This window comes from Struthio camelus, chromosome 5 (assembly GCF_040807025.1).
Source record: "Struthio camelus isolate bStrCam1 chromosome 5, bStrCam1.hap1, whole genome shotgun sequence".
Lineage (NCBI taxonomy): Eukaryota > Metazoa > Chordata > Aves > Struthioniformes > Struthionidae > Struthio > Struthio camelus.
Window position 1 is genome coordinate 40,331,369 of NC_090946.1, and position 14,432 is coordinate 40,345,800.

The 14,432-nt window shown below is 54.0% G+C and overlaps 1 protein-coding gene across 11 annotated transcripts in view; it reads right to left on the minus strand.

Moving 5' to 3' along the window:
- LARGE2 (LARGE xylosyl- and glucuronyltransferase 2) overlaps nucleotides 1-14,432 on the minus strand; it is a 30,001-nt gene that overhangs the window by 11,417 nt on the left and 4,152 nt on the right. For 3 of the 11 annotated variants that reach the window (XM_068945833.1, XM_068945836.1, XM_068945838.1), the window contains one exon: nucleotides 11,913-12,067. The exons of 1 other annotated variant lie outside the window; for it this stretch is intronic. The gene's annotated coding sequence lies outside the window, so the exon portion shown is untranslated. Of the gene's footprint in view, nucleotides 1-948; nucleotides 1,069-1,632; nucleotides 1,756-9,142; nucleotides 9,215-11,912; nucleotides 12,068-13,245; nucleotides 13,391-14,432 lie in introns of those variants that run through there. 7 more of the 11 variants (XM_068945837.1, XM_068945834.1, XM_068945835.1 and 4 more) reach the window with 7 other exon arrangements.

Genomic DNA, 14,432 nt, shown 5'->3' on the forward strand with positions numbered 1-14,432 from the left:
CATGCAGCTCGCTCAGAGGTGTCAGGCAGCTGCAAAGCCTGTGCAGCAGCAAGCACAGACCCCAAGGATCACACCAAGCGGACACAGCAGGGTAACTCATATGCAACTCACGGAAAACACATACTCGGGTCCTGCACACCCAGACGCTGAGCAAGGAGCACGCAGCAGGCAGGAGCTCCTGTGGAGGGGGCTGGGCCCCTTTCTGTGGCAGAGGAGGGGTCTGGCCTGCACCACTGAGGGGTCCTGCCTGCACCATGTCCCACTTCTACGGTCTGTATGGCAGGCAAAGCACTGGCACAGCAGGGAAGAGGGAGATAACACACGGAGCACGCCAGGCCCAGCTGCCCCGGCCAGGAGCCATGCTGCACACAGGAGAGGTGCCCAAACACTTCAGAGGTCCCTGCACACACCAAGTCTGCACACTCGTACTGCTGCCAGCTCCTCTGCCTTCCAACCCACTAACAGACCTCTACCCCTCCTGTGCGGCCGGGGGTCCCCCAAACCTTGCGTCAGGCTCGCTACGCAAAAGGCAGAGGTGAGACAAGATGCGAGAGGTCAGCAGGCACCAGGCAGTCTGAGAAGCTAACCATGGGAAAGGGACTTTAGTGCCACATATGGAGGGGACAAGGTAGGGGTGCTGAGCAGCACCTCTGTGCTCCCACTCACCCCTGGTGCCTCTCTGCCCTGCTCCTCTGCGGGGCCAAGGGCAGCTCTCTGCGGGGACGGTGGCCCCTGTCCCTGCTCTGCATGTGAGCACAGGTGCATACTACAGGAATGGTGGCTTGCATGGACAGGATGGGACCAGAAGCAACAGCAGGCCAGTTGGCAAAGACACTCCCGGAGGCACCCAAGGGCTCCATCCCCTTCACAGCTCCCCCCACTCCTCTCATCATCCCTTGTCCCCCTCACCAGGCCTGTCACCTGCCCCCCAGGAGGTGATTTCCTTACCTGCCTTTCCCCTTTTCCTCCTCCCCACGTTCCTCCTGAGCCAGCTCACAGCCCACTGCCGCTGCTCCCTCCTGGGTCTGCCTTTCCCAATCCTCCCTTTTACTCCTCCCTTTTAGATCTGACACTTCCCCCCCTCCTCCCCACTCGCAAACCCAAGCTCCCCCGGCACGCCCTGTGCTGGCCCCCCTTACGGAGGAAGAAAGAACAAACAAAACAAGAGATTAAATTCGCTTTCTACTCAAGAGCCCCCAGTGCCAGGGGCATGGAGTTGCCCAAAGCAAGCCAGGAGAAATCTGCCCTCCCTCTGGCTCCCTGGCCTCTTTTCCTGGGATAAAGGAAGGCCTCAGGACTCCCCTACGCAGCACCTGCCTCCTCCTATCCCTGGGCAGGTGCAGGAAGATTTGTCCACATGGGGGGAAGTTTAGTTGGAGGGGGGGGGAAGGGGGAAAAGACAGCAGAGCCCCCCTACTCTCCCCCGGCTGGCAGAGAGGGGCGCATGGCCAGCCCGAGCAGGAGATGCAAGCAAGGGTAGGGTGTGGGTTGCCCAGCTTTGGCAGATTTCCTTGCTACTCAGAGAGGGGCAATACTGCCTGTGGTCCAAGCGATCGCCTCTGCTGACAGCCCCTGAGCTGCAAAGGGCCCAAACGCCGCTGTCGGTATGAAACGGAAAGAAGAGCTGCCTACCTATTGCCCCGTACCAGGACAGGAGAGCTCCAGCCCACCAGTCTAGGAGAGCAGGGCTCCCCAAAGAGCGCAGGGGGAAAACCTGCCCCGCAGACCTGCCCAGGGAGCTAGCAGGGCTGTCCTAGGGAAGGGACGGCAAGAGGAGGAGCAGGGAGGCTAGGGCTGGGAATGCCAACTATGCAGAGACTGCCTCTACCTGCAGCGGCTCCCCCCACTCCCCGTGCCTGGCCCCAGGGCCAGGAAAGGCAGGCTCCTGCCTGGGGGACACAGCAGAAGGAGGAGCTCCCAGCCTCCCTCGGCCTTTCGGGAGCCTGCCGGGAGGATGCCTGGAGAAGGCAGGGTGCGGTAGGAAGAGGAGGTGACCCGTGGCAGGCAGAGGAATTAGGATACAACCTCCTGCACAGCAATTTGGACGAAACACAAATTGCCCCACACCCCCCTGATCAAAGGGTGAGCTGTGGCAGCAAGCACAGACCTGCCACGCAAAGACAGAGCAGCACCTTCAAAAGCAGCCCCCGAGCTGCAGGGCTAGGGCAGGCTGGGTCTCCACCCAAGCACTGCAGGAATCACTGCCCCAGGAGACACATTTACCTCCCGCCCGGGCGGCTCTTGCTTGTCCTTGCAGAGCCCCAGTTAGAACAGGCAGTCGCTCCTTAATAGCTGCTTTCTGTCCAGCCCAACACGGGCAAGGAAAGGAAGCCCCCAAGCTACCCCAGTCCTGCAAGCCAGCAGCACCCCAAAACAGGAGCTCCACCACCACCACCCAAGGGGCATGATGGGGTTCAGCCCCTGGGACCTGTCCTGTCCGTGCCCCATGCTATCCATCACGTAACAGATGCTCCAGCCTCAAGCTAACGTATTGAAGGCAGCAGCCACAAGGGAGGGCTTACCCACGCTCCTGAGAGAAGCCCAGCAGGAATCAGGCTCCAGCAGAACCAGTACAAGACCTCCCACAGCCTCCTGCCACCAGCTTGCAGAACTCTGCTCCGGAGGAGGAGAACACCTTCTGCTACAGCTGACTCCAGCTGCCTCTTTGCACACTTTTTCTGGCCTCCCTATCTTGCCTGCTCCAGCAAGCGAGGACTCAAAGGCTCCATCCCCAGGAAGCGACACCAGGCCCAGTGCAGCAAGACGCAGCCAGGCCCTTTCCAGTCCTGCCAGGGCAAAGAGCCGGGAGGTGCTGGGGGAGCACAGGCAAGGCAGAGGAGTTTTAGGATGTTTATAGCTGTGGGGAGGAGATGGCACGCAAGAAGGGAGTTATACAGCCTCTCCTCCCCTGTGCAATGTTAAAGGGGCAGCAAGTAGAAGGCAAGGCTGGAAACGGCTCCTAGGCAAGGGAAACATCAGGTACCAGTGACTGCACTAAGCCGAGCCATCCCTGGGTGGAAGGGCCTCGCTCGCAGAGCGGGACGCACAAGCAAGCAGAAATGCAAGGAAAGGTCACAGGGGCTGGCGCAGGGCAGGAGGGCGCACTGGCATCCACACAGCACTCGCACCTTCCTCAGGCTCTAGCCAGTCCTCTAGCCACAGCACTCACCCTTTTTGCCCTCTCTCCTCAGTCTCCTTGCTACCGCCAGACAAGCGCTGCCAGCAGTAAGATGAGAGGTTTCCCAATACTGCCATTCTCCATTACTGACCCCAGCACAAGGGTGCAGGGCAGAAGTGCTGTTTGCAGCAGGTTATCATTCCTCTCCACATTGCTCTCCCCAAGACCTGGCTGCAGGAGAGCCACGCAGCTCCTGCTTCGGCAGGGATTGGGAACACGGCAAATAGGACCAAGAAAAGCTCCTGGGTACCCGAGCCCAGTCTCTTGATGCAGAAGGCTCACAGTAGACACCTAGGAAAAGGCAGGCAGGACTCTGGTCTGCCCTCAGACACTGTGTGTCTGAAATTCCCCCCCCTTCACCTCCAGTGACAAGGCAGTAGTCAGAGGACACGGGAGTGTCATTCCAGCAGAGCTGGGCAGCTGCACAAACACTGGGTCATGTTGAGAGCAAGGCCTCCCACCTTGGGGTAGCACAAAGAGGCCACTGGACTGGAGCCAGGCGCGGGCACAGAGCTGGAGAGGTCATCTCTCCACCTCTCCCTTCTGAGGGCCCAGAAACAGCCCATGGCCAGGGCCCCTTTCCACTCGCAGACACCACAGGGCATTGCAGGACAAAGAAACCCTGGGCACTCCCTCTGAAAAGAGAAGGGGCAGAGGAAAGCCAGGTGTGCTTGCACCAACTTCCAAGGCTTGGGCAGGAGCCCAAAGCTTGCTACCTGCTGGCTGTCCCTCCGTGCACAAATATCCTTCACTTCTGCAGCAGTGCAACCATCTTGCCCAGAGCTGCCCCCATGCCGGCACCCTACTCCCAGAAGATCCCCTCTTTTTGCAGGAGGGCCCCTCACCAGGCTGGCCTTCGCTCTTACTGACTGACCCAGTGACTGTCAGGTGAGCAGTTAATGTTTAGGGAGAGCTGGCACAGGGAGTTTTTGCATGGCATGAGCTGCCCTCCCCCAGCACAGGAGGACACAGCCCTGTTTTCCCACAGCACTGCAGTGCGAGAGCCTCTCACTGGGAGGGGGCCCAGTGCGGGGCCGGTGTGTTTGCCCCTTCTAGCCTCTGGAGCCACTTGTGTGCCTGCACAGGCGATGCCGGGTCACAGCAAGACTGCCTGTGAGTGACAGGGCAACAGCCACAAGGGGCACAGGCAGGGACAGCTCAAGGCTTATTGCTCCCCAGGCATTACAAGCAAAGGGGTTGCCTGGCTGTCCGCAGTTAAGAGCTCCAGGTCACGCAGGAGAGCAGTGTGACTTTGGAGAGCTGTATGGCCTGTTGTCCCACCTAGCTGCAGCCAACAGAAGCTGCAAATCCTTCTCCCAGCTCTCATTTTTGGAGTTGGGAAGACAGCAACAGTAGAGCTGGTCTACTTAAAAAGACTGCCTCAGCATGAGCACAATGCAGCAGCTTTATAGGCTCCCAGGAAGTGAGGAAGGGCCTGACAGCTAAAATAAAGCTATGCAGCAATATTGACAACTGAGAAGAAGCACCACACTTTGAAGAGAGGCAATTGGGGACAACTTCTTTTGCCATTCCAAAGAGATGGGATGGGATGGGCCAGTTCCTTGTTCAACAGGTCACCTTTAAATCACATACTGCAGCACCCAGCTGACAAGCAGCTTTACAGTTAGGGGTCATCCTCCTGTCTCCCTTCCCCATCACTGAGATGCTTCCACTTGAAGAGGATGATGCCAGCTGGTGAATACCACACAGGCAGTTCGGAGTGGAGCAGCTGCAGGAATTTACAGAGGCGGAATGGAATTTGGCCAGGAAAATAGGATTAAAGCCCCATGCTCTGGATTATCGCTGCACCCCTCCTTCCCCCAGTCTTATGATAAGTGAAACTTAAGTAGGAATTTCACTTTCATATTTCACTGGAAAAAGTTAACCTGTGAAAAAACAGCCACCTTATTCAAGAGATGGGATCAAACAGCAGCCACAGAATTAGATGAATATGAGCTGTAAAACAAAACAAAGGTATCCCGCCGCCCTCAGCACAACCAAGCTGCAAAGGAAGTGTCAGAAAGATGGAGACCTTCCTGGGTCAACAGTCAGCCTGTGCCTCAGTTACGGCTCATTCTAGCGCATCAAATTCTTCTCAGGCCCCATAAGATTGTTATTACAAACAATTCTACAGCTCTTAGACTTCAGCATTTTATTTCACAAAAGTCACACAGAAAAAGTCACATTCTCTTCTCTGCCAGAAGCCCAAGACTTGGGGAACAGGATTGAACCGTCTCTGAAGGGTTTTAGTTGAAGCTCCCAGCTTGGCTAAAGCAGAGACTTTCGTCACCAGGCTATTTCCTTTCCTCACTCAGAACATGAGGGAACAAGCAAGTTCAGACTAGGTCTAACATGGGAATAAGCCTAACAGCTTACCTCTCCATGTCTGAAGCCCCACGAACGCATCACGAAGCAACTCCTCTTGGCAGGGACTCTGATCCGGAGGCCCTGCTAGAGACAGTCTGCTTTTGTGGAGCAGCACTGTAGTCAGTCTCCCAGTCCATCACTAGGTGCTGGGTTCAGCTGCTTGGCAGAGTCAGAGCTGGAGGTAGTGCCCTGCAGGGCAAGCACGGCAAGATGCCATGTCAGAGGAGAGGAGTATGCAAGCATTGCGTAGGAGACGTAAGTTTACCACACACCCTGCAATACTTAAAGTTAGGCAGCAGTGCCCCTTTTTTTGCCACAACTCCTAGGTAAGACAAGATAGGGCCACCCAGACTCTCAGCCCTAAGCGTCTTATTAGGCCCAAGGAGAAACTGGAAGAGTCCAGCTGGTCCTAGCCTTCAGCCACATTTGTGGGGACACCAGGGCAGCAGAAAGCAGTATGCCGAGTTGCACTCCTGTACACACACCCTGTGTTTGCCTCTCATTGCAGCAGGCAAACCAGCAGGATAGACCTGGAAAGCTTATTTGTTAGGAGATCTGCAGCGTAGTGGATGTGCCACCCGGGACACCCACACAGGGCATGCCAACACTGCTGTCTGGAGTCTCGTCCTATGGCAGGGGTAAGAAATTCCCTCTTGGGCAGTTATCAGATCACGGAGTTACCGGATCACTCCCCACCAGCATGAAGCCTCGCTACCCAAGTGTTGTCCAGCCCCCCCCGTGCCGCTCTGGAGGGACCACCTTCCCTCAGTGCTGAGCCAGGCCTGCACCTATAGTGGCAGGCCCAGGTCAAGGGAGGGGTGGTGCTCAGCATCCTGCACGCCCATGCCAGTCATGCTTTTCCACCAAGCCCTTGTTCCCCATGCAACCTAGTGGGGTATGCCAGCCCCGCTCCAACTCCTCTGCCCTGGCACCTGGAGACAATCCCAGAGCCTCAGCCCCCCACAGCTGCTCAGTGTCCCCTCTCACTGCGAGACCCTGTCATGTTCTGGTGAGACACCCAGCAAGCTCTCAAAGGAAAATAGCGTCCAACACACCAGTTCTACTTTTACCTCCCTGAATTACTAAATGCTTGAGTCTCAGAGGATATTTGAGAAGCAAAGTATCACAATCAGCCAGGCTATGTCTTATTATTTGTCCCTCAGCACCTGCTTTTAGCCACTGCAATCAACGAGACACTGGGCCAGATGGAGCATGGCTTTGACTCACAGGTCTGACACTAATACAGAGGCCACAGTGTCTGTCCTGGATCATGTCTCCTCCCTCACTTTCCTGGTCAGTACAGCTAGGCACAGGGTGGTGGTGGCAAATCAAGTCAGGACACTGTGCAGCTGCACTACAAGGGACAGGAGGATCCAGGCTGCCTCTTGAAACAGAAGAGCAGCAGCTTTTGGGCTGATTTCCAGCTCCCCTCCCCATGCTGGGATTAGGTTTCTAATATCCGCATTTCTGCTGACGTCTGTGCTGCAGCTAATGGCCAGCTCTGGATCCATTAGGTTCACAGCGTCCTGCTCTCCGGATGTGCTCCAGGAATCAATACCTGTTCACCCTCTGCCCATTTCCTGAGATATACTTCCACTGCTGCAGGCTTGTGGCAGATGGCAGTTTCTGGGGTCAGAGCTGAGACAGGAAACAGTGTGGTCAGCAGTCGGGACCTCTTACTTCTATCCAGGTTACTCTGCAGCAAGCCCTTCTCCAGCTCCAGCCCTGCCATCAATCAGCACAGCTAGAGCGTGCTGCAGTTGTGACATGCAGAGGGGTGGGAGTCTTGCCATGAGAAGCAGTGACACCAAAAGTTTCCAGTCAGTTGTGCCCGAGAGTGCGCACAGAGTCTCTGGATCACCACAGCTAGGGACTGACAGGAGAGTCCAAAAATCACCCTGCTCCCCTGAAACAATCCTGAACAACTTACATCAGGAGCTGCTCCCCAGTGGGACAAGGCGGACTGTATCCCAGCATGTCTGCCCAGACTTAGCTCCTGCAAATGCTTGTGGAGTCTGCATCATCTCATGCAAAACACCAACTTGATTACAGCAAAAAGGAGTCAAAGTGACTCCAGCCACCTAGGATCTGCTGCTCTGCTTGGAAAAGCCCACAAGAGGCCACAACACCATCCTCCCTGCCAAATCTGGGAAGATGCCAGGGGGCTTGGCTCTGAGCCAGGCCCCCAGGTGCCTACAGTGCATTGCCACTAGCAGAGCTGGGTGTTTTCGGCTGAATAGTTATTGATTGAAAACTGCAGTTTCCAGACAACCCAGAGCTATTTGCTGCTTCATGACAAGTTTTGGACAAGAACAAAATGCTTCGTTTTCCAAGTAAAAAGTCTCATTTTGCATTGTTTTGTTTGAAATTCAGCTGTGTTACAATTAAAATGAAAGATAAAAGGTGTCTCAAACTGTTGTCCGTCCCCCCCCAACCCCACCCCCGGCTTTTCATTTTGGGCACTATACCAAGCAATTAATCATTTGTTCAGCTCTGCTCTCAGAGAAGCCGTGAGCCTCACAAACCAAAGGGATGGAATAGCTCAGCCTGAGCAACAGCACTAAGGAAGGTGTTGACGTTTCCTGTACCACAGGCTCTTCTCTGACCTCACTCAGTTCAAGCTCTCCAGAGGCCACAACCACTGGTTAAAGGACATGCAAGGGGCAGGACTTTTCATACAAACACCCCTGCAGTTCTTTGCAAGTGCACCATACCAAGGCCTGAGGCAATTGTTCTGGACACGGTCTCTGGCAACGCCATATTCGACTGTGACAGCCTCAGCAACCCAGGGGATCCAGGACCTCACAAGGGGCACTCGGAGGGGTGCCAGAACAAAAGGCAGGCAAATCTCTTCGCTTCCCCCTGTATGAAAAGCAGCTACACCACAGAGGAGGATAACACTCGGGATGAGCCACAGCCAGAGCTCAGAGACACAGCCTGGCCCCTTCCACCAGGGAACGGCCCAGTCTGGGAGATGTGTTCAAGCAGCCGCTCCATGCCCAGAGCTATTCCTGGCACTGATGCTCCCAGTGCCCAAGCAAGGCTGAAAGCAGAGCTCAGCCAGAGAGGAATGGAACAACCTCACTATAAATAGCAAACCAGTATGGCTCAGGGCAGGCACAGCCCTCCCCTGAGGGATGCTGCTAAAAAAACCAAACAGCTCAGAATAATACTGCCATCCATTCAGGGTACCCTGGGCATTTCATGGACCCGTGGTAATACCTGAGCTACAGAGAGGCTTACACTTTGCAAAGAGGCTCTGACCACACTGTGGAAGAAGAGCTGTTGGCTGGGCCAAGAGACTGCAAACTTACCTGCAAACATCATACAAGGCAGTCTGCAGACAAACTGGAAACAAGGGAGCGACTAATGGGGCAAAAGGAGGGGAAGTGGGTCCCAGAAGGGAGGCAGTTCCCTAAGCCAGGGTGAGAAAGGAGAATGGTCCCAAAGATCAAAACTCTCTAATGCACGTTCTCAGCACTGCTTCCAATCTCATCCTGCTATTCAGGGTGTTCCCATCCTTGGAGTTTCACACACTACTGAGCTAAATCCTGAACTTTGACACCAAAGGGCAAAGGCAAGGAAGAAACAACATACCTGACTCATCCGAGCAGCGGAGGAGTGGGTCAGGACAAAAACTCAGATCTTCTGCAACTCACAGCAGCCTCTCTGCAGCACCCAATCAAGAGCAAGATGGAGGCATAAGAGCTCAGCTTACCCCATGATCGTCAGCATTAAATTCCCCTCCTACTCCAGGAAGGGGCCTCATCCTTTCCATTGCATCCTTATCACACTACTCCTATGCTGCTGGTGCCTCTATGGAACAGGAAATAGTCTGTCTTCCCCTTCATACTGATAGCATGTGTCCTATACAGGGATTTCAACCTCTACAGAGGAGAGCAGCTTGTGTGAAGCTCCGTTCTCAAGCAGCATTGCCAGACATCAACTTCCTGGTTTGGGAGGAGCCCTGTGGGGAGCCCTGAGCTTTCAGTAACACAAGGAGTGCAAAGCTGGATCACGGCTCATTTGGGCATACACCAGGGATCAGGATGCAGGACAGAATCAGGAACAGAGGGAGAGGTGTATATACATAGAGAAAGCATAAGACCTGAATTGAACAATCCAGCATATAAACACACATATACATAGAGAAAGCATAAGACCTGAATTGAACAATCCAGCATATAAACACACATGCACACACTAGCACAGCAAAACAGGTGCTTCCTCAGCCAGAAAGTTTTTTATCTGCATAGGAAGGCAACACTTAAAAAAACCAAAAAACAAAAAACACACCCAAAACATAACAAAGGTAGTTAGCTGGTTTCTGTGGCCAGCACTGGAAACAGACTGGCAGAACTGCCCTTGTGGATGAACACCAAGCAGAGAAACCAAAATCCCTTGATATACTGCTCCTGGAACAGCAAAAATAGCCAAGGCAGGAGAAGTGTTGACTACAAACCCACCTTGAGAGTTTCAGAAGCCCATTGATCACTTCCCTTCCTCCCCCATGGCTGTCCTGTTCCCTCTGTCCCTTTTTCCTCTGCACAGCAAGCAAGAGGAGAGGGGGATGTCTGGAGTTTGGCTGAGTTTCCACTCTGGGGAAAGCAGCTTGATAACAGACCAGGCAGGAAGCGAGCACCCATTGAGGAAAGGGATTAGTAACCCCTAATACACACATTTTGGAGTCTAAGCACTTTACTCTACTCTCTAATTAAACCACAGAGTACAGAGGTTGCCAAAAGGGGGAGAACGAGGAGGAAGAAGGAGATGAAACAGACTGTGACATAAGGGCTGTTCCTTGTGGCTTAAATGAAAGGTGGCCACTGGTGGGGATGCATTTCACCTCAAGTACTTAATGCTGAGGCTCCTTAGCATCCTTTGGCCTCCCCTGCCAATCCATAGTGGGGCCAAGGCAGAACGAAGAGGAACCTGCAAGATGGCCTGGGGTTGGAAGAGAAGGTGAGAGGCTCTCTCAGACAGCATGAAGTTCCACCTGTGGCAGCCTGGCCTAGCTGGCCATGACTCCCCCTCTTGAGTCCCCTGCCTCCTGGGAAACCGTACAAGTGCCAAGCCACATTTGTCTCCACTTCCTAGACCTGGCTGCACAGAAGTGCCTTGTTTAAGTGCTTATCTGGCCCCAGGCTAGGGAGGGGCTGGTGCCTTGCTGCCTTGGCATCTATACAGGATGTTCAGCTCTGTGCTGGGCTCATTAGGGGCTGGCTGACGGAGAAACTTTCCTGGCACAGGTAAAGAGGAAAACCTTTTACTGCAGCCCATGACAAACAAAGCAGTTCAAATAACAGCCTGTTTCACTCAAGTTCCGTTTAGGTCCTCATGCCTGTGCTGAGAGGAGGCAGCAGGCCCAGGCCTCCTTTCCTCTTACTGCTGGCGCTTCAGCACGACAGGGACAATCTCATCCTGGAAATGACGTAGGCAACGGGGTCAGGAGTTCTCTGGGCTGCAGCATGCAACGGCTCCACAGCAATGGGAGCAAAGCAGCTGGCAGAATAGCTGGGAACAAGAGCGCTGGGGAAAGGCCTCACCTCCTGAAACGCGCTGCCTCCAGCTCTGCCCCACCAGAGCAGGAAGGGGGGGTTGGGTGCAGGGGCAGCCTGTCACTCCAGCGTCCCTCTCTTCCCTTGCTCCTATTCTTTGGAATTCCTCTCTTCTGTTTGCTTTGTTTCAGCCCTCAATGAACAGGAAGAAAAGGGAAGGAGCCTTGACAAATCCGATCAAGGCGCAGACACGCTGAGGCCCCCTCCTGCTGGCATGCCAAGCCCTGCACTAATGAGGGGTAGGAGAGGCAGCCACTGAGAACAGTGGCCCCACAGAAACACTTGGTGCAACGGACAGAGAGAAAGAAGAAAGTTGTTAGGGCAGAACACCATTACGACAGGCTCCCAGCCCTCAGAAGGGGGCCTACTCATTTCCCAGGCCCAAAGAGTTTCCTCCAGCTCCTCAGCCCAGGTTCAAGTCACCTACCATCTACTACACTAGAAAGAGGCAACAAACAACAATAACATTTGGGGAGAAGGATCCAGGCATGCATGTTCAAGGGAAGCCCCACTGAAACAGCCATAGAGATGGGACGACACTTTGTTCCAAGGATTCAGGACACCCTCCCTCCCCCTGGCCTTGGGTCTTTCCCTTCAGAGATCTGGGCCATAGAGGCTTACAAGTGCCAGTGTTGTCTCCAGAATCTCCTGACTGGCCCCCAAAACCTCCAAGCCGAGTAGAGAGGGAGCCTGCAGTGCCAAGACCCTCTGCCATGTGGTTATCATTTACCAATTTGGATATAGAAGCACTAAGACAGCGGGGGAATGAGCACATGTAACCTGTCTACTAGACAAGCAAGACCACCAACCTTTGGAGGCTGCCAATGTTGCCAAGGTACCTGGAAACAGCTGGAGAAGCTGGCCTGGTGGTGACTGCAAGGACCACTCTCTAACTAGGGGTTCTCATCTTCATGGGCGGAGAGCACATCCCAGATGTATTTGGGGTTTTGCAGCTCGCTATGACCTGAAAGCCAAAAGATAGATGGTCATTTCAAAAGCTACTGCTCAAAAGAGCTCTGGAGGACACGCCTCCGCACAGCCAAGCAGCACCACCCAATGCCTTTCTCTGGTACCTTCCTCCAGCCTTTTGCAAAGCACCCCTCAGCATCACCTAAGGCTACCCCCACCAGCCCATAGGGAAATATCCATGCTACATGTTCCCAGTCCCAAACTGGAGTTCTGTCTGTAATGAATTTCCCACCCAGGCAAGAAGAACTGTGCGTGAGTCCCCAGAAGTGCTGGCAAAGACACGGCCAGGGTGCTCCACGGCAACACACGCAAGTCCTCACACAGACTCTTCAGCGGGAAGGAGAGCTGGGGGAAGGACATGAGTCCCCTGGCCCCCTCCCAAACAATAGCAGCAGCAAGCGTTTAGCTCGTAAGCCAATGAAGGGCTAAATTATCAAGTCCAGTAACCTGAGCCCGTGTAACACACCCTACACAGTCCCAGGAGGGGAGTCAAGAGAGTCTATCCAGATAGATGCACAGCAGGAAAAGAGAAGGCAGGAAGGCACAGGAGAGAGAGAACACAGTCAAAAGCCACCACACGGCTTTCATCGCAGAGCAGCCTGCACATGTCTCCCCCACCGTCACAGGAAAGGACACCCATCCCGTGCTGGGATCTCACCCAGTACACCCCTTTCCTCCAGCCCCCAGGGGGCTGGGCACACTCACCCCACAGCTGCAGGTTGGAACGGGCGAGCCCTACTCCCAGCAGGACATAGGGATTATCACCCCCTTGTCATGGAGAAACCCCAAACCAGAAGCACAGAGCCAGGAAGCAGTTTACCCCAAGTCACACAAGTAGGCTGCAGCAAAACAGGCAGAGGACTAGGAGTTTTTAAACTTAATCCCCCTCTGCTCACACATTGCAGAGATGTAGGGGGAACAGGACCCTCAAATGAGGCAAAAAACCTACTGAAAATTTCTCTCCGGTTTGTCCCACCTGCTTGAAAAACCCTGAACAGAGAAGTAAGTGTGCAACACACTGCTGACTGGGCACCACAGGCAGCCCTGCCACAGCACCAATTACACCTCTCTAGCCACAGTAAATCCTAGATCAGCCTGGCATGGCACAATAAGAAACAAGGAAAGCAACATCAATCTCAGCAAGGGCTTGTAATAAGAAATACTTCATAATACCTGCTACCTGAACAGTGAAATCCAGTAACTCCAATGAAGAAGTATAGCACCACAATTGCTCAGCAAAACCCTCCTCCAGCAACACAAAGCTCGATGCTACTTCTGCTTCGCAAGTCTCCCACGGTATCTGGCTAGAAGAAGGCAGCTAGGGAGAGAGGACACATATGGACAGGCGGGAACGCTACGGCATACGTCAGTAAACAGACATCTCCTCTGTCATCCTTGCTCTGCCTGCCCTGATCTGTCAGCTCCCAACTCAGAATGAAAGGGTTTGTAGGTGGGAATCCTCAAATATTTCTAGAGCAGGGGGAACAGAGTGTGGACTGGGATGCAGAATCTGCCTGGCCCATGTCCCCTTTGCAACTGGGAAAGTCATAACCCCCCTCTCTGGCATCACCAGAGCCCTGCATTCACAGGGAGCAGTTCACCAGGTAAGAGTCAAGCCTCAGGCACCCACCTGGAATAGGAAGCAGAAGCTGCCAGGAACGAGACTGAACAGTTTTGATAACAAAGAGCCGGGATAACTGAAGGCACCTTCAGCTCAGCTAATATAGAGTGAGGAGAGCCAGGCACGTGTCTGCTACACAAGGTAGCGCTGCCCAGCAGGATCCTCCACAGCACTGCCACCAAGGTCACAGGAAAAGTAAACTTCCCAAACACATATGGCAAGAGTCTAATCTCCGGGGTGGAGTTCACAATCAACTGCTACAAGTCAGCCACCTGGAGTTATTTACACAGCACCAAGCATGGGACCTGCAAGACTTGTGGCATGGTGGGACTGATCCCAGGGTCACCCACCTTCTCGGGGCAGGGGAAAGGTGAGGCAAGAGATAAGGAGCGCAGGCAAGAGAGACAGCTTATGCAGGCAGGGTGCAGGGGAAAAGGCAGAACCAGAAACCACAAGCAGTTGCCCCACTTACCCAAGTGCTGCGATTGCAACAGCACCATCTCCCTCAGTACCCAGGGAACCAGATGAATTTCTCCCTTGAAGTGTTTCTCTTAATCCAGGCCACCAGAGAACTGCATGTCCAGAAGTTTTTTCCAACTGCATCACACAGTTATTAAAAGATATTGCCTCTCTCTCTAAGCCTTTAACATAGGCAGATTTGGGATATTACAGGAGGGACTGCAACTGCTAATGAATTGGTGAACAGAGTTATCCAAGCAACAGCCTGGAGCGCTAAATG